We start from the raw sequence: 17219 nt of genomic DNA on the forward strand, positions 1-17219 counted from the left end.
AAGATCTAAATTGATTAGGATTGTAAGGCGGACGTACCTGGCCAGTCATGACAATGGTGTTTCGGTAGACATTTAAGCACTCTCTCCTCGGACTTTGTGATGTCATATATGAAAGTGCCAGTTGGGCATGGTACACACGTATCTGCTGTAAAGTTTACCGTACATGACTTCACCTGATAATCTAAACGCGAAACAAACGCCATACATATGTCATTAACCGCTATTTTGTCATAAATCTAATATTCATTGTACATGAAATGTTCATGAGCGACACCATCCTCGATACTCCAGGGTTTACAATTACTTTCGCTCTTTACACCTCTTAAACATGTCGTTGCAAAATTTAAGATTTAAAATTTAAGACACCTTGATGTCAAGACCAGTTTGGTCCTTTGATGTACATCAAACGAATATCGAGGTCTCATATTGGTATATTGTAATGAAGTTGGATCTCGCTCCTTTGAAATCTTAAAAATGAACGTATCAGCCTGTGAGTGGTCAGATTGTTTTCTCCTGGAACCAACCAGTTACTTCGCTTGTGCCTTCAATTTTTCCATGACTTGTTCCAAGGGTGCAGAGAACAAAACAGGTCGTAACCCCTGGAGTATGGGCAGGGATGAAACGAATGATACGAATCACGTGATGGTGTAATGGACACACATACTTGAAAGAGCTCCCAGGTGAGGTGGGGTATTATTGTAATATTTAAGCAGAGTATTGACATGAAATCTACCAACAGTTGTCCATAAGCATTGTCATTGTTGTGCTTGATGAACTTTTTCAACTATAATACGTGTATTTCTGCGTAATAGTGATTTACACTGTTCAACCTCCCTGGTTGTACACGTGAACTGTGTTACCTGTGGAACACGTACATTCCTATACACGCCTATACTGCATGCCTAGTGTATACCATTTAGTATCGTATGGCCGGCAAATTTTCAACGCCATCTACAATTTCCAAACGCAAAATTGAGGAAAGTGTAAGCCCCGACTCATTAGTAGCAGGTGCCCCAGTGTCGAGTCGTAGGAGATCGTCCCTACCCGATTTGCCCAGCATGACCTCTACAATTACTAATGAGAGTGATCCTATCAACCTAACTGAACTTATACATGCCTCGGTCACGTCACCTACATTTATAAGCGCGCTCGTCCCGAGCCTGGCTACTGCTCTTGGACCAGCTATCAGCCAACAAATTTCTTCTGCCATGGCCCCTTATACTGAACAAATCAAAACTCTAACTGATCAACTGAATACGGTGACCCAATGTAATCGCCAACTTACAAACAAAGTTCAGCAGTTGGAAACCACAGTTAAGCATCTGGAGTCCTCTTTAGAGGATCTTGAGCAGTATGGGCGCCGTACCAGCCTCCGGTTTCATGGCGTACCCTTACGGGAAAATGAAAAACAAACCACCGATGCGAAGGTCGTTGAGATTTGTAAACGTATTGATGTAAATATCTCTACCGATGACATCAACAGATCTCACGTGATTGGTGACATACGTAATGGAAAGTCTCAAATCATATGTAGATTGCGCAACTGGAAAATCAAGAACAGTATATACCAGTCGCGTCTCAAATTAAAGAATCTCCAATCCGACCAGTTTCGTGTTTTTATAACTGAAGACCTGACATCATTCCGACAAAAGATCATCGCGGGTTTGTCAAAAGCCAAAAGAGAGAAGAAAATCCACTCATTTTGGACGAACGACGGTCGAGTATTCTACAGGGCTTCATACAATTCCGCGAAAATCCTAGTGAAGCAGTACGAGGATATATCTCACTTGACTTCCTCTAGTTGAGCCAATTCATATACAAGTACATTGTACCTGACATCACGTGTCTATCATCATGTGGACATTCTATTGTGTTAATAAGTAACAATGTCTTCTGGAAATAAGGCTAACCTTGATTATACATCACTTTGAAAAAATTGAAAGGAAAAACGAGTACACATACCTATACTGAATATATTCATGCAATTAATGCCCATTATGCCATTATGCGTATATATCTATTTGTATTTACAAGTACCAAACTTGGTCTTCTGGTGACAAGTTTAACTTTATATGCGTACATTACTCTCATGCTTTTTTTTTTTTTGAGTTATTACACTTTTGTACAAGTGCGCTTACGAATGCATACGTAATACAAATATATACTAAATATATACTTACCATCTGTGTTCATTCGGCGTACTTTACTCACATGTTAAAAATAATCAAAAAAGTTTTTTTTTTTTTTTTAATCATGAATACGGAGTGATATTTTTGTACATGAGCGCTTACGAGCGCATACAATATACTATACATATACTGAATATATAAATACCATCTGTCTTCATTCTGCATACATTTATCACACGATAAGAAAAATCCAAATGCTTTTTTTGAATCATGAATATGGAGTTATTACATTTTTGTACATGTGCGCTTACGAATGCATACATTATACTATATTCATACTGAATATATACATACCATCTGTGTTCATTCAGCGTACATTCCTCACATGATTAAAAAAAAAATGGTTATTTTTTTTTTTTTTTTTTTCCCCCTTTTGAATCATGGCTATGGAGTTATTTTTTCGTTCATGTGCGCTTACGAATCCATACATTATACTGTATATATACTTACCATCTGTGTTCATTTTGCGTACACATGTTAAAAAAATCAATTGTTTATAGTGTGGTATTATTAATACGAACTTATATTTATACATGTGTGATATTCATCGGATGGATATATACTTTGCGCATATGCGTTTTTCTAATGTAACCCATGTATATAGTTTTGCCTTTAGTATTACCAACTATTCCTTACGGATATCCAGTATATAAACATACAATTTTGTTATATGTCTTTACATACGTTAATATACCCAATACCTACCCCTCATTCCTCGGTATTCGACATGATACTTATCTGTTTCATTGTTATACCTTCCCTTTGCTGTCTACTATACTATAGCTTCATCTTTCCAATGGCGCATTGTCATCCTCCCTCTCCACAGTTATTCTCTTTTCTCGATTCCTCCCCAACCTTAGGATATGTCTGTGCACCCCTTTTTTCGTTGGTAGTCCTCCACCTATTTCTATTTTTTGTCAACTTCCAACCTCCATGACAGGTAACGACGTGTGTGCATGGAGGGCTGCCATAGGTTGTTTTTATAGTAAATTATCGTGTATTTCAATCACCTTTGTTCTTAAAGTTAAAAATTGTTTATTTTTATTTCTAGCATTGCTCTCCAATCTAAATTGCCTCCATCGGATCTATCTTTTGCTTTTGCAGTTGTCCCATTGCATCCACAATCCTTATAATTCAGCTTTAATTGTTTTATTGATAGCGGGCGATATTCATCCAAACCCCGGACCTAGTTCTAATAGTAGTTCATCTATCAGTGCTCTTAGTATATTACACCTAAACATTCGTAGCTTACGTAACAAATTAAATTATATGTCCTCACTAGTAGACGATGTTGATATTTTAGCCATTACTGAAACACATCTCGACAACTCTGTACCAAACTCCGACATCATAATTGATGGTTTCTCTGAACCATTCCGGAAAGATAGGAATATGTTTGGTGGTGGAGTTGCCATGTATTTTTCTGAATCCCTTATCGCCAAGCGTAGAACTGATCTTGAATTTGGAAACTCTGAAATGATATGGTCACAAGTCAAACTCCAAAATTTTCTTTATTTAATATGTAATATTTACAGACCTCCCTCATCCAACGCCAATGTCTTATGGCAGCATCTTCGACATTCAGTTGATATAGCACTCGAAGAAACACCAAACGTAATAATTACAGGTGATTTAAATATCGATTTTTTGAAAAATGATAGAGTTGATCTAAGTAATATTCTTTCCCAATATAATCTAACAAATGTTATTACCGAACCAACCAGACGTACTGATACTTCTTCTACACTCCTTGACCCCATTATTGTTAGTGATACTGTAGATGTAGTTTTCTCTGATGTGATCGAAATTGAGCGAGCAATTAGTGACCATGATGCTGCTTTCGTCGTCATTAATATTCCTGTAACAATTAAACACAACTTCAGAAGAAAAGTATGGCTGTACAATCAATCCAATGTGGACGAACTTAAAAATATGATCAATAGTATTCCGTGGCTAGAAAATTTCACCCATATGTTAAACGTTAACGAAATGTGTAATTATTTCACCGAGAAATTCTTAAATGCTGTAAATACGTGTATACCCTCGAGAGAAGTATTAGTGCGTGATGGTGACAAGCCCTGGATGAATGGTCTGCTAAGACGTAATATCAGAAAAAGGGATAGACTTAAAAGAATAATGTTTAATAATAGTACTGAGCGTAATAAAAATAATTATAAGTACATGAGAAACAGAGTAAACAATATGATTAAAAGAGCCAAGGAATTATTTTATGAAAATGTAAATACGGTGATTGACAAAAGTAATAGCAATCCCAAAACGTATTGGAAACTTCTACGAAGTATTCTTAAGGGCAAAACAAATATTGAAATTTCCCCCCTACTAGACTCTTTTACAAACGAAATTTTATATGACAATGACAGTAAATGTGAATTGCTGAATAACTATTTTAGTTCTGTATGTAATCTATCAGAAAATGACATAGACAAAGATTTACCTTTTTTTGAACGGCGCACCAACTCCGTTTTATCTGAAATTCATATAGCTCCTGGTGAAGTTGAAGATATTATAAATATTCTTAATTTAAATAAAGCAACAGGTCCTGATGGTATAAGTCATAAAATGCTCAAACTTGTAGCCAATGAAGTTTCTGTACCACTGTCTATTATATTTAATCGATCACTATCTTCCTCTGTATTTCCTGATTTGTGGAAAATTGCCCACGTAATGCCCGTATTTAAAGCTAACGATCCAAGTGTCACTTCTAATTATAGACCAATTTCACTCATAAGTTGTATAGGTAAACTGTTTGAACGTGTGATATATAAGCACATCTACAATTTTTTGATTGAAAATGATCTTATTTACAAGTATCAGTCAGGATTCCTACCTAATCATTCCACAACTCATCAACTAATTGAGTTATATCATTCTATAATTACCTCCTTAGAAAAATTTGAACATTCTATTTTAATTTTTTGTGACTTTTCCAAGGCGTTTGACAGAGTCTGGCACAAAGGCCTTATATTTAAACTAAACAACTACGGTATTTCTGGATCACTTCTCCGATGGATAACCAGCTATTTGTCTAACAGAAAGCAGGCCGTCTTTATTAAGGATTCATTATCCTCGTTCAAGACTATTAATGCTGGCGTCCCTCAAGGTTCTGTACTAGGCTCTCTCTTCTTCTTAATATATATAAACGATATTTCACATAATCTTTCTTCTTTATCTAGACTTTTTGCTGATGACACTTCCCTCTCATATTCATCACAAGACTTAATCTATATTGAAAATGTAGCCAAATCTGATTTGAGGAAACTTGAAATTTGGTCCAAAGATTGGCTTATGTCCTTCAACCCTAAAAAAACTGAAGCAATGATTATCTCTAATCGGCAACTTCCTTTTATCCCATCCCTTACCTTTGATAACACCCCAATTCAAATTACAAATCAACACAAACACCTCGGAGTTATTCTTTCTAACGATGGTAAATGGAATGCCCATATTCAGTATATTCTAAGCAAAGTAACCAAATATGTAGCAACCCTCCGAAAGCTTAAACTTATTTTAAATAGAAATAATTTGGAAAAGTTGTATCTTACCTATATCCGTCCCTTACTTGAATATTCATGTGAGCTATGGGACAACTGCGGTGTAGTAAATTCTTTAATTCTGGAAAATATCCAACTAGAAGCTGCAAGAATAGTCACAGGGCTGCCCATATACACAAAAATAGATTTTTTATATCAAGAAACTGGATGGGTTCCTCTTTCCAAAAGACGAGAAGCTCGAAAACTTGCTCTATTTTTCACTATTATTAATAACACAGCACCGAATTTTCTAATAGACTTATTGCCAAATACTGTAGGAAATGCTACTCCTTATAATCTACGTAACAACCATCTACTCAGAGAACAGCCTCTTCGTTTACAACTATCACAACTTTCTTTTTTTCCTTCTACATCAAAACTTTGGAACGATTTAAATGTTACTATCAGAAATTCTCCATCCCTTAACTCATTCAAGAATAATGTTAAAAAATCCATACTAATAGATACTAATATCTGTAAAACTTTTGTAAATCATGGTCCTAGGAAACTAAGTATTCTTCATTGTAGACTCAGAAATCGAGCAAGTCCCCTAAATTATGACCTTTTTAGAGCCAATTTACTAGCTAGTGCTGAGTGCCGTTGTGGGCATCCCTGTGAAGATTCCTATCACTTCTTTCTAATCTGTCCTGTTTATGTCAATCTGCGTCGATCTCTATTAACAGAACTAGCATGGTTTGAAGGTAATATTACAATAGATCTTCTATGCAAAGGTGACCCGAATATATCTGATGTTAACAATGCAAAAATTGCAAAGGCTGCACAGCATTTCCTCAACAGGTCGGGTAGGTTCGACTGATATATAATTATACTTCTATATACAAAATAAGGAGTTTCTCTCTCTCTTCCTCCCCCTCTTTTCCCGTCTCTCCCCCACCTCTCTCCCTCTACCTCTCGCCTCTCTCTCTCCCTCTCTCTCATTATCAATATTATAACTTAAGTGGCTATTCAATTAGTTTTTTCATCTCTTGTGTATGATACGCATTCATTTATATATGCCACCATGTGACTTGTTTTTGTACTATATTGTATATATATTGTTGGGAGAAGTCGTCTATAAGTTGGCAAAACTTACTGACCAATCCCTTTGACTTTTCTTTGTCAATAAAATATGTTTAAACAAGGGATGAAACCATTATATTTCTCTTGCATACACTCACAAAATATGTCACAATCAATCCGGCAGAATACTTGAATGCTGAAAACAAGTCCGTTCACGGATATATTGATAACCATTCATCATTATTTTGATTTTGAATATCGAGCACATAACGTTGAGTACATGTATAAGGAGGGCGCTAAAATGCCTTACATATCTTCTCTTGACACTGAAGTACATTTTCACAGAACCACCTACACAGACCAAAAACAGCAAAGACCTGGTGGTAAGCAGTATTTGAAATACTATCTTTCATACTACAACCTAAGATGGTTTTTGCTATTTATAAAGTGCCTTCGGCGTCAATCGCCCGCAGATATAATCGAGACATTAATTCTCGAATTTAGTTCATAACTTTGTATTTGTTTTATGGTCTGTGTATGTGATGCAATTTATGTAATATTTGTGTCTCGATAAAGGACAGATTGTCGTCTTGTCGTCATTACTTCAGTGATCGTATATCTAACCCGAACACTGCCTATATGCTTACCGTGATAGCAGGTAACCCGTCCACAGATAATCAGTTCATTTCCAAGCATCCGCTTAACATGTTTCTCATCGTCAAATGTCTCCTTCGGAACACTTCGTGAGTCTCTGTGTGGTGCTTTCTTTTCGTTGTGCTTGTGCTCATCCAGCGTCGTTGTTTTAGGCGAGTCTGGCAGACGCCAAGGATTAATCAAACTCATTAGATGCCATTTCTTCATTATACTATTTTCACTGTTTACCAATTGCTTGAAATCGGTCAGTCTGAATAACTTCTCATCGCCATTTAAGCTGTTGGCCACAACCCAGAGGGATATGCACAAAATAATGATTAGAATTACCGAAAGTTTGAACGATGTTTTCATCTCGTTTTCTGAATTAACCCAGTTGCTCGCGTATTATTCCGGATGTATTGGAACGACCAGGTTTATTTTTTTCTAATTTCCTCACATCATTGTTTATAAACACACACTTTACTTGTGGTACAGCGTTATATGAAGCAATCCACAGAAGAAAATGCTAAACGAACGAAAGGTAGACGTTTAACATACGTACTTCGAAAATTATTTCAATTTCTAAATCAATACAGTTTTTTAATCCACTTATATCTGACTTCTGCCTAGATTTACGTACACAGATTTACTAGCATAAAAACCACTGTCTTTTGATATTAATGACCTCCAGCTAAAATGAAAAAAAACAAAACAAAATATTCAATGCAAATAAAAATTTACATCTACAATTACTATTACACATCAGAAAATGACGCAAGTGCTTACTAGGGGTGACTATCTGGAACTCATGTTAAGCAAATATGTTTTGGTGTTAGGGTATTCCCGTGAGCCTATAAATAGAGACCTTGTCGTAAACGAGTACTGTATTTTCATGACATGTTAAGAACCATGTCGAGGTCAAGATTAATATTCCATAAACTTGTAAAATCCACAGCGAATCTCCTTTTTTCTAATGACCATTATGTATTATCGACTAGGGTATATTTAAGGCAATTGACGATTTTTTTATCTGTCATTAAGCGACATCAAAACAATACTAGCTACAAAAATTGTTTTTCGGAAGATTAGCTACAAAATAACTATAATTCCTTTCAGGCATATATTGTAAAAAGGTTGTACTGTATCTTATAAAACTATGTTTATCGATCAAATGACATACTTAACAATTCATGTACAAAATATGACGTTCACGAAAGTTTAGCGACTTACCTGTAGTTAGTTATTGAAAGTTTAATAATTACCCATGATTCTTTATCACCTGGTTGAAATCTATATGTAAAACAGCGAGGATACTCGAACTTTAATATCGGGTTATTCGGAATACTATTGAAGGCTTTTAGCCATAGAAGACTTGCCGTACACTGCCTATAGCTACTAACAGTCATTTCTTCTTTTCATCCAAATCCAAAATACCAAAGCTTCTCGAAAATCAATGAATTCACAAAAACTACTGCATAAATATTTAATTTCGCGAGGTAGGTAGCTCGATTTGCAATTTTTCTCTTTGCTTTTCACGTTAGAACATTTGGCCTTTTAGTGGTAGTGAAATAAATCTTCTGTCCATCCTTGATTCTCCAGGGATTACAACACTTTCGATTTTTGATGTACCTCAAACGAATCTTGGGATCGCATAACGGTATATTGCTATTTGTAAGCATATCAACCTGTTATTGGTCAGTTTTTGTCTCCTGGAAACATTCAAATTACTCGTGCCTTCCTTTTTGTCATATCGTGTTCCAGGGGTACAGAGAGCGAAAGTGATTGATAAGCTCTAGAGTATCCAGGATGATAGAAAATGCATCGGGCGATATGCCTCTTTGTTTTTCTCGTCAGAACATGACCTCTGATCTTTCACGAGGTAGTGAAATAAATCTGATACCTTACTGCTTTTTCTGCCAATAATGTAAATCTTCACAAAATTTCCAGTGAACTCGATAGCTTTATTATTCCATTGATTTTGTTGTATTACCTGAAAATAAATTTTATACCTTTAGATAAGACGTGGATAATACAACACTGTGATTTACTTAACACAATAAATACGAGTTTTAAAACAATTTTCTTTTTTTGTTTTTGTTTTATTGGGGTTTTTTTTTGTAATATGTATTCATAAAAATCAAAGCGTAGTAACATTAAGTAGTACGGTCTTCATGATAGCTTTCATTAATTTGAGCCAAACTTTTTTCTTAGAATTTATTAATCAAACACTTTTCGAAGTTTTATAGAAGATATTTTACAACCTGTATTGGTATAAATCAATATTTTATTTGGCATATTATTAGGCTATACCCAAATGGTGTTTTGCATTAACAAGATAGTAAATAAAAGATTGCACATCTTGTGTATCTAGAGATCATTAATTATTTATATCATATTGAATGTAAGTAATTATGTAAGAAATGTAAGCGATTTTAATATTGGTATCAAATAAAAACAGAACTTAGATTACCCTATGACTTATAGTATATAGTTATTGAGAAGAAATATTGATATCAGATTTGTAGAAACTGATTGATATCACGTACACATGTTTTGCGATTTAATACTGAGGTTGTTTAAATATATATGCATCCATAACATTATTATAATAGATTAATTGTTACACATCTTTATATATCTTTGTTGTATTTAAACATTCAAGATCTCTGACATTCTCGATACTCCAGGGGTTTACAATCACTTTCGCTCTCTGCACCCATGGAATATGTCAGGGCAAAACTGCAAAACTAGCTTGATCCTTTGATGTACACTAAACGAATCCGGAGGTCGCATTACAGTATATTGTAATGCCTTCAAAGTTGGATGTCTCTCCATTTAAATCTTCAAAAGAAGCGTGTCAGCCTTTGATCAGTCAGTTATTTTTCTTATGGAACCCATCAAATTACTTCGCTTGTACCTCCAATTTTGCTATGACATGTTCCAGAGTGATCGTAACCCCTAGAGTATCGAAGATTGTATCCACTATCATCCGGTATGAACATGTTCACGGCGGAGGCCTTATTATGAACATTAATAACGATTATTATTGGTTACATTAAACACTGGAGATTTCAGTTCTGATTGTCTCCTGCTTTATTACCAGTCGATCCTGTGTAACATGATGTGTGTGAGAATTGTCCCAAATCAAAATTACCAATGACTATTGTCAGTTATGTAATTTTGTAACATACTTACTTAAGATAATGGAAATAAATCAAACATTTACATTTAAAAATAACTTCTTTAAATGAAAAAAAAAAAACAAAAAACAATCAAACAAAAAACAAAAGAAAATACCAACATATCAACATAATTATAATCTAAACTAATATTACATAAAAGACCAGGTGTCACGGAATAGTAAGTGTCTTCTACTCTATCGACGACATCCTCCGTGTAAACTTGGTCAAGTAAGTAGTGTAACGTTCCTTACTTGGATTATTATCAAGTGATATAAATCGTTCACATTCCTACTGTTATACTGCTGTTGTTAATAGGTGTTATCATGGTAGATGAGATATCAACATTCACCGACTTACAGGGTCTGTAAAAGTCCCAGATTATCTGTATCTTACGTTCGTGCATCTTTGTATTGCGAATTAATATATTTGACATAAGTAATATATTGTTTTATGGTGTAGATTATCACGATTAAAGTACCTGAAGTCTATTAGTTATTTGCAGCATAGTTAAAGAAATTTCCGTCCTGATGAAGACTCAAACGGTCAAATTTTGGAATATAAGAAATTAAATGGAATACTCGCTTTAAGTATAAATCACATACATTACTTTCACATGTCAATAATTACTGTATCGACAGACTTTTGTAAAACAATATCCATCGTATTTTATCGTATGATGTTCGATATGTAGGTAGCGTGGCCGAGCGGTCTAAGGCGCTGGTTTTAGGCACCAGTCTCATTGAGGCGTGGGTTCGAATCCCACCGCTGCCATACTTATTTTATTCCGTTTTCTAAAATACGTACAGCATTACACGTGTGTTATGGGGCTTTACAAAAAGGACCTGATGAATTTGAATACCACAAGTTGTACCTTTACCATTACTGTCAATGTATCAAAACGTCACAGACTAGGGTGATATTGCTCTACAAAACGTACCTTTTCCATACAAGTTATGGGATTTTGTTTGACGTTTTGATCCCTTTAAAGTTGTGGAGTTCATATCCATCATACTCCATTTTTATCCACAAAAATATTCAACGGAATAAATTAACAATTAAAAAGTATCATTTATGGCAGCGGTGGGATTCGAACCCACGCCTCAATGAGACTGGTGCCTAAAACCAGCGCCTTAGACCGCTCGGCCACGCTACCTATATCTAAAACCTGATTTGACAAAATACGATGGATATTGTTTATTGCCCAAACAATTATAATATATATTATTATAATTATAACATATATATATATTATATTAAATTTTAGGTGTCTTGAATTATCAATGGATATTTCAATGAAATACTGAATTACAAAAGTCTGTCGATATACCATATTACTTATATTATATATTAATTGGCAATACAAGATGTGACAATCAGGGACTTTTACAGACCTTGTAAGTTGGGGAATGTTGATATCTGATCTACCACGATAATACCTATCTACAGCAGGAGTATTACATCTGGTCTTAGTCGCCTTGTACTTTTATGAAATCTTAGTTTAGATTATGATTATGGTGACTCGTTACACTATACTTACTTCGATTGGCCAAGTTTACTCGGTGGATGTCGTCGATAGAGCACAAGACGGTTAACCTTCCGTGACACCTGGTCTTATTTTCCGTGTACGTTTTCATGACTGTCCGTGTAAATCTTTGTTTTGTTCATATTTTGCTTTAGTTTCATTGAATCTGAGTTTAGGTTATGAGTACGTTGACATGTTGGTGTTTGGTTCTTTTGTTTTTTGTTTGCTTGGTTTTTTAAAAGAAGTTATTTTTAAATGTACATTTTGGTGTAATTCTATTTTCTTGGGTACGTATGTTAAAAAATTATATAACTGACAACTTTGGTGATGTTTGATTTGTGACAATTTTCATACACATCAGGTTACACTGGATCGACTGGTAAGAAAGCAGAAGAAAATAATACACTGAAATCTCCAGTGTTTACTGTAACCAATCGTACTTGTTATTAATGTTCATAATAAGGCCTCCATTGTGATATTGTTTATAACGAATGATAGTGGATACCATATTCGACACTCTAAGAGTTACGACTTTCGCTTTCTACCACTGGAACATGTCATGGCAAAAGTTAAAGCACAAGCGATTTAATTTGACGGTTTCTAGGAGAGAAAAAAAGACCAATCACAGGCATACACACTCCGTTTGAAGATTAAAAAGTAGAAACATCCAACTTCAAAGCCATTACAAGCTTTTATAAAACGACCTCGAGATTCATTTGATGTACATCAAAGGATCAAACTAGGTTTTTTTTTCCAATTTTGCCCCGACATGTTCCAGGGGTGCAGAGAGCGATCTTAAAATTTATTTAAAAGTGATCGTTAAAGCGGTGGAGTATAAGGGATTTCAGAGACCTATAAAGTTTAAATACGACAAAGACATATAAAAGCGTGTAACAATTAATTTATTATAATGAATGGTATGTGTGCATATGTATTCAAACAATATCAGCATTAAATCTCAAAACACGTACGTGATATTTATTAATCTGAATGTTTCCTTAAACTTGCTATCAATATTTCTTCTCAATAACTATATACTATAAGTCATAGGGTAATAAAAGTTCTGTTTTTATTTTATACGAATGTTTAAATCTCTTAAGACAAAACACATTATTGCTTAATTTCAACATAAAATAAACAATTATTTATTATCTTAAGATACACAAGATGTGCAACCCTTTTCTTTAATATTTGTTAATGCAAAACAACCATTGGGTATAGCATAACAATATGTCTTTCAACATCTGAAATATTTCAACTACAACTACGAAAAATCTTTGCTCGAGTTGAAAAAAAGCTATTATGAAGGTAAGACCGCACTAATAAATGTTACTAAGTATTTATAAGCATTAACAAATACTTATTACAAAAAATAGCTGACTTTAAAACCTGTCAAAATGAATGTTTTTGAGTGATGTATTAAAAAAATAAAGGATTCTAATAAAGTTTGAAATATTTTCAAACGATATTAAACAAATTATGCTTAAACTTTTAATGTTCCAACATAAACTATTGTAAACTTAACACCTCCACGAGGGAAATGTGTGCCCCTGGGGAGAGTTTTGTGAACATTGAATCAATTTGTTTCCATTTGACCCAACATTGGTAAGGGCACGTTTTGTGGGGCGATTTCCCGGTCTGTAACGTTTCGATCCTTTGACAGGTATTGTAAATGTAAGATTTGTGGAGTTCAAATACATCATTTTTAAAGCTCTGTTACACGCATGTAATGCTGTACATATTTTTGAAATTCCCAGAAATACACAATGGAATAAAATAAAACATTAGATTATTGGCAGCGGTGGGATTCGAACCCACGCCTCAATGAGACTGGTGCCTAAAACCAGCGCCTTAGACCGCTCGGCCACGCTACCTATACTCTAAAAAGTAATATAATCAAAATACGATGGATATCGTTTATATTCCTAAAATTATAATATGTTTATATATTATCTTAAATTTTAGGTTTCTTGAATTATCAATGGACATCGTGTAATATTCCAAAAAATGCCAAACACAACTTATATTTGTCATAAAACATCTTAGTTATTCAAACGAATTACTGAATAATATTGTTAAGTCTGTCAATATATTATAAAAGTTACTAGTAATTACTGACATGTGAAGGCAATATATGTAATTTATACTTAAAGTGATTATTCCATTTGATGCCTAATACAAGTACTTGTTTTCTTATATTCCAAAATTTGACCGTTTGAGTCTTCATCAGGACGGAAATTTCTTTAACTTTGCTGCAAATAACTAATAGACTTCAGGTACTTTAATCGTGATAATCTACACCATAAAACAATATATTACTTATATTAAAGATATTAATTCGCAATACAATGATGTACGAACGTAAGATACAGATAATCAGGGACTTTTACAGACCCTGTAAGTCGGTGAATGTTGATATATCATCTACCATGATAACACCTATTAACAACAGCAGTATAACAGTAGGAATGTGAACGATTTATATCACTTGATAATAATCCAAGTAAGGAACGTTACACTACTTACTTGACCAAGTTTACACGGAGGATGTCGTCGATAGAGCAGAAGACGGTTACTCTTCCACAACACCTGGTCTTATTCTTCTTGTGAGTTTTCATGAGTCTCCGTGTAAATCTTTCTTTTGTTCATATTTTGTCCTACTTTTATGGAATCTGAGTTTAGATTATAATTATGTAGACATGTTGGTATTTTCTTTTGTTTTTTGTTTGCTTGGTTTTTTTTTTATTCAACGAATTTATTTTTAAATGTTTTATCTCTTTCTATTATCTTGGGTATGTTACAAAATTGTATAACTGATAATAGTCTTTGGTGATGTTTGATTTGTGACAATCTTCACGCACATCATGTTACACAGGATCGACTGGTAATAAAGCAGTAGAAAACAAAAACCGAAATCTCCAGTATTTACTCTAACAAATCATAATTGTTCTTATGTTCATAATAAGGCCTCCACCGTGAACTTGTTTATAACGAATGATAGTGGATACCATCCTTGATACTCCAGGGGTTACGATCACTTACGCTCTTTCTATCCCTGGAACATGTCATGGCAAAATTGAATGAACTAGCGATTTAATTTGGCGGGTTTTAGGAAAAAAATACTGACCAATGACAGGCCTTTTGGATATCGAAAAGTAGAAACATCTAACTTCAAAGCCATTTCAATATACCGTAAAACGACCTCGAGATTTGTTTGATGTACATCAAAGGGTCAAACTAGTTTTTATTTTCAGTTTTGCCCTGACATGTTCTATGGGTGCAGAGAGCGAAAGTGATTGTAAAACCCTGGAGTATCGAGGATGTCAGAGACGTAGAAGGTTTAAATACGACAAAAGACATATAAAAATGTGTAACAATTAATTTATTATAATAAATTGTATGGATGCATATGTATTTAAACAACATCAGCATTGAATCTCAAAACACGCGTGTACGTGATATGTATTATTCAATTTTTTTTTTAATTTGATATCAATATTTCTTCTCAATAGCTATTAACTGTAAGTCATAGGGTAATATAAGTTCTGCTTTTATTTGATACGAATGTTGAAATCTCTTAAGATAAAACACAGTATTACTTACATTTAACATGAAATACAATTATTAAGTATCTCTAGATACACAAGGTGCCCAACCTTTCCTTTACTATCATTGGGTATAGCATAACAATATCTCTTCCAACAGCTGATGCTAAATAAAATATTGATTTATACCAACACAGGTTGTAAAATATCTACCAAAAATATTAAAACTACAAAAAGTGTCTAATTCATAGATTCTACGAAAAATCTTTGCTCAAGTTGATTAAAGCTGTCAGGAAGGCAAGACCGTACTACTAAATGCTACTAAGTATTAATAAACTCTTATTACAAAAAATAATAACTGCTTTAAAAAACGGTATGAATTGTATTAAACCAATCACAATATTGTATGATAAACGTCTTATTTTACAAAACAAAAGTGTAATGTCAATGGAATAATAAGGTCAACGAGTTCACTGGAAGTTTTGTGAAGCTTCACATTACTGAAAGAAAACCCAGTATAGTATCAGATTTATTTCAATAATCCCTGAAAGATCACATGTCATATTCTGACAAGAAAAACAAAGAGGCAATTGCCCTCATGCATTTTTTTTACCATCCTCAATACTCTATGGCTTTAACGATCACTTTCGCTCTCTGTACGCCTGGAGCATGTCATAGCAACGACGAAGGCACACGTGAAGTAATTTGATTGCTTCCAGGAAACAAAAACTTACAAATAACAGGTTGATATGCTTACAAATAACAATATAAGCGTTATCCCATCCCAAGATTCGCTTGATGTACGTCAAAGGACGAAACTGTTTTTTCGTCTTGCTCACAAAGTATTGCACATGGGACTATCATCCGAGAGTGAAAGTGATCGTAACCACTGGAGTATCGAGGATAGGGTGCAGAGAGCAAAAATGATTGTTATCGCTCCCTGGTTGTCAAGTATGGGTACAAGATTTATGTTACTACCATTAAATTGTCATGTTGTAACGTGAAAAACAACAAGCAAATCGCTCTGATTCATTTTCTACTATCACACCCTCATAAAATCTATCGCTATGTCGCGCGTGATCCATCCTCACCTATGTGTTGCCCTATACCGGTAGATCAGCCCACATGTTAAGCCAGACGTGTACTACTCTAAAGAAAACATCACATAGTTATTTCAGAAAGAACATAATGGAGAGACTGTACAAAATTGAAAGTGAGTGTATGGTTTTAAGTATACATATATATGTACCGACGCATTTAATTAATTTAAGCTGGGTACTGGTAAGGTCACGTGTTTTGATACGGTACCCATATCTGTAGCAGTTAGAATGTAGTGGATTACTGGTAACAGAAAGGAGTGAATTGTTAACACATCCGCGTAATAATCTGAAATTTTTCACTCGATATAAAAAGTAACACATTGAAACATTTATCTGGTTCAATATTTGACAATTAAATCGATTTCTATATATAATGGTGTTTGATCATTTCTTTTTCACTTTTATTCCAACATGGTCATTCTAGTCGTTTACATTGTCTGGTACAGCTTTGTCATATTACATTTGCATATTACTACA

At 34.2% G+C, this 17219-nt stretch overlaps 3 non-coding genes across 3 annotated transcripts; 1 reads left to right on the top strand and 2 right to left on the bottom strand.

The window, feature by feature from the left end:
- The first annotated feature begins 11265 nt into the window (after positions 1 to 11265).
- Positions 11266 to 11346, top strand: Trnal-uag (transfer RNA leucine (anticodon UAG)). The gene has a single exon. It is a non-coding gene; the product is annotated as a tRNA-Leu (tRNA).
- A 301-nt stretch (positions 11347 to 11647) lies between these two features.
- Trnal-uag (transfer RNA leucine (anticodon UAG)) lies at positions 11648 to 11728 on the bottom strand. Its single transcript has one exon. It is a non-coding gene; the product is annotated as a tRNA-Leu (tRNA).
- Positions 11729 to 13890: 2162 nt separating this feature from the next.
- Positions 13891 to 13971, bottom strand: Trnal-uag (transfer RNA leucine (anticodon UAG)). The gene has a single exon. It is a non-coding gene; the product is annotated as a tRNA-Leu (tRNA).
- Between the last annotated feature and the right edge of the window lie 3248 nt (positions 13972 to 17219).

This window comes from Ylistrum balloti, unplaced genomic scaffold, assembly GCF_031769215.1.
Source record: "Ylistrum balloti isolate Yb309-2 unplaced genomic scaffold, AGI_CSIRO_Ybal_v1 Utg369646, whole genome shotgun sequence".
Taxonomy (NCBI): domain Eukaryota; kingdom Metazoa; phylum Mollusca; class Bivalvia; order Pectinida; family Pectinidae; genus Ylistrum; species Ylistrum balloti.